Source organism: Marmota marmota, unplaced genomic scaffold (assembly GCF_001458135.2).
Source record: "Marmota marmota marmota unplaced genomic scaffold, marMar, whole genome shotgun sequence".
NCBI lineage: Eukaryota > Metazoa > Chordata > Mammalia > Rodentia > Sciuridae > Marmota > Marmota marmota.
In genome coordinates, this window is record NW_026000185.1 from 17,683,552 (window position 1) to 17,687,425 (window position 3,874).

The 3,874-nt window shown below is 43.8% G+C and overlaps 1 long non-coding RNA gene across 1 annotated transcript in view; it reads right to left on the minus strand.

The window, feature by feature from the left end:
- Positions 1-298: 298 nt before the first annotated feature.
- The window catches only part of LOC125612279, a 24,787-nt gene continuing 21,211 nt past the window's right edge, over positions 299-3,874 (minus strand). The window contains exon 3 of the long non-coding RNA XR_007342574.1: positions 299-308. This is a non-coding gene — a long non-coding RNA (uncharacterized LOC125612279). The remainder of the gene's footprint in view (positions 309-3,874) is intronic.

A 3,874-nucleotide genomic window follows, 5' to 3' on the forward strand; every position in this document is an offset into this window, starting at 1 on the left:
CCCATCTTGCAAATGAGAAAGTCCTTGCAAAGATAACTTTTAGTAATTTCTCCAGTCACCCACCAGGACTCATTCCTGCCTAGGAATTCTCACCTTGAGAGCAGTGCGTCATCTGCACCAGCACGGTGACAAGAGAATTGGCAAGAATTTAGAGGCTCCTGGGGAAGATGGCAGGAATAAGCGAGGTTCACCAGCAGCCTCCACGAAACAGCTCAGAAGTCACAACCTCTGAAGAAGTGCAGTGCAGACAGCAATCTGGGGAATATTAGTTTCTGCAAAATGCTGAGAAAGTTATTGAACCACCGAGGCTGAGAGGACAATGGCCCTATTAAATGACCTTTCCTCAACCCTCACGTTTATGTGCTGTGACCCAGAGCTGGCTGAACGGCTGGAATGGTTCTATAGGTATCCATACGGCATTTTGCAGATACATAACTTGGCCATCAACCTTGCTCCGTAAACCCCCATAAGTGAGCAAGGTCATGCTCAGAGAGGGAGGGATTTCAAGGATTGTAAAAAGACCCTTGGTGTATTCTTTGTTCAAAGCCAAGGAGTGCAGGTTCACACGTGGGTTTTCTAAGGCACTCTAAGGAGATCTCTGCTTCCAAAAAGAGGGCCCACATCTCCTTTATATTGAGTGTCTTTAAATACTGTATCTGATACCAACAAAGTCAGGATCTTTTGTATCTATGACAGCTCAGAGAGGTCATGGACACTACTTAGTGGCAGAGCTAGATTTTAACTTCTGCTCACAAACATGATCTCTTTGTGGGAGGAAGGGTGGATGGTGACCCTCTAAGTCCATTTTTTTTTTTTTAAATTTTTTGAGAGAGAGAGAGAATTTCAATATTTATTTTTTAGTTTTTGGCGGACATAACATCTTACATCTTTGTTTGTATGTGGTGCTGAGGATCGAACCCGGGCCGCACGCATGCCAGGCGAGCGCGCTACCGCTTGAGCCACATCCCCAGCCCCTCTAAGTCCATTTTTGATGGTTCTGAGAGTGGGCAGCATCTTGAGAGGGGGCAGACACCGACTTGGGAGGATGGGTCAAATCCTCCCTCTCTACCTTGTGGCAAATGAATGTATCCTCCAAGTCCTTATCAGTGAAATAAAATAATTGTGCCAATTCATTATGGTTGTTTTAAGGATTAAATGAGAAAATGCATCTCATTTTGTCTTGACCACCTGAGCTGTCAAATTAGCAGTCAAGAGCCAGACGAGGAAACCCAAGCTGTCTGGCTTTAGAGTTTTTAAATCACCATGAGCCTAAAAGATGAACAGGGTTGGGACAGTTTGCACAGAGAATGGGCTGGAAAGAGGGATGACAGTGTGGATGGCTTTTAAATACAGTGATGGGAAGTCTTTATTAAGCTCTTGTTCAATGCCAAGCCCTTTTCGTAGTAACTTATTTCACCTTCACGATAATCCTAGGAGGAGGGATTATCATTAACCCTATTTCACAGGTGAGGAACTAGATTCCTTTTTTTTTTGACATGTGAAATATAAATATTTGTGAATGCCTCCAAGTTTCAAAATCATTTGTTACACAGCAATATTTTACCAGTGGGTAACTTATGCATATAGAGACTCAGTAAATATAATTAAAGATGCTATTATTGCTACAATATCACAGCAGTATGTCACAAGTACTGTAGTCATTAAGACCCTAGATGCTAGAGCTATGTTAATTTAAATCCTACATCATCTACTGACTAGCTGTGCCCTTGAGGTGTGGCAAGCAAGTACACACTTATGCCAGAGAGTTACACACTTATGCAGTACCCTAGCCTTGAGTGTGGGTAGCTCTCAGAAGCAAGGGGATGTTAAAAGGACTTGCCCCAGTGTCACATGGCTAATGAGTGAAGTATTATAGCTTAGGAGACTTCTAACTAATCCATTGTGCTAGACTGCATCCTACTACTAAATTAGAAGGGGTTTTAACTTCAGCATGATTGACATGTTGGATCAGGCAGCTCTTCATTGGGGAATGGGGCTGTCCTGGGAACTGCAGGCTCTTTTTTTTAATGTATTTTTCTTTCTAGTTGTAGTTGGTCACAATGCCTTTATTTTTTATTTATTTATATGTGGTGCTGAGGATTGAACCCAAGGCCCCACACGTGCTAAGCAAGCGCTTTACCACTGAACCACAACCCAGCCCCGAAGGCAGGCTCTTTAGAATCATTAGATGAACTCTACCCATTAGATGGCAGTAGCATCACCCCCATTCCAGATGTGACAACCCAGAATGTCTCCAGATATTACCTAATATCCCCAGGGGCACTAGGACAGTAGCAGTATTGATTTGAAGCTTGGTTCAGCCTTTTGTCACCTGTGTGACCTTGGATAAGAGGCTCCATCACCTCTTACGTAAGAGGAAGACACATTTTAGTCAAGAGGAGCAGGAAGATAAAATAAACTGATGCATGTAAAGTTCCTGATCACAGTGAGTGGTCAACCAAGAGCAGCTAGAATTACTAAGGCCATGCTGCCTGAATATGCTAACCCTCACCTTGTGTCATGATTGACACTTTGCAAAATGTACTAACATATGTTGTTTCAGTGAGCTCAAGGGACAAGCAGGGATTATAGTCCTCCTTTTTCAGATCACCACATCAAGAACCCCTGCATTAAAGAAAAGAAGCAAATCAACTTGATAAATAAATTATATCTCCTACCATGGGAAGGATTAGAGGGTGTTAAAAAGGAGAAGAAATCTTTTCTCTTAAGCTGTTGGCTATTATGTAGGGGAATGGAAGAATTCCTTATATTTGGAAACTGGAGCCGTCTTCTTACCTACCACGATGGTAGAATAACATTGATTGAGTCTTCACTGCATATCAGAAACTGTGTTTATTTTTTATTTGTGATTATATTATTTATTCCTTCCAAATATTCTATAATACCCCTGGTAGTCCTGGGTTGGGTTCAGTAATGACACTCTTTGATTGTCTCACACTCTTTGTATATTTGCTCTTTATTCGTTCCCTTTGGTGTTGTTCTCCAACAGTGACTCTGGACAAGGTCAGACGGCTGTTTTGGTTGATGGACAAATGGACATGGTATGAGCAGAGACATGGAATATGCCTGTGGGCTGGGGCTCTGCTTTCTTGCCACTCTAGGTTACCAAGCCCAGGCCAGCCTGCTGGACAATTGTTTTTGTTGATGGCCAGCCAAACAACTAGCAGTTGACTCCAGCTGCCCAGAGGAGCTCAGCATAAATTTTCAACCTAGAACCATGAATTAATCAACGGTGGTTGTTTTAAGCCACTCTAGCAGGGAGTGTTTTTATTGAGAATACAGGAAAAACTAACTGAAATAATTCCCTTTTTACAAATGAGGACACAGAGACCCAAGGAGGTTATGAAAATTCCTGTGGTCTCTCCAGCAAGTGATGGAGTTGGAAAAATGAGCAGTTTGGCTCCAGAATCCACTTTCTGTTGTGTAGACTGGGGAGACATTGTGGGTAAGGAATAAACCAAGCAAGGAGATCACAGCGGCCGGGCTCAGTTTCAGCTGGGGCTGGCGAGGGCCCTGGGGAGGGAGTGCCCTGCTCCATTCTCTCCCTCTTCCCTTCATGATCCGGAGGGTCCCTCCAGTCAGAAAGCCCTGTGAGGCTGCAGTCACAGGAGCAAGATACGTGTCAGACCTGCACCAGGCACAGGGCCTGGTCTCAGCCCAAGAAGAGGCCCAGGAAGCTCTGGGTGCTTCCCTGGCAAACTTGACTGCTGAAACTTGGTCTCCTGCCCCCCAGTTTTTTTCTTTTCTTTTACTGGTGCATTATAGTTGAACATAAGAGTTGGGATCAGTCATACATGCATGGACTTTATTTTACTCCATTTCAGTCCTCAGGCCTTCCTTGGCTCCCCCTCCC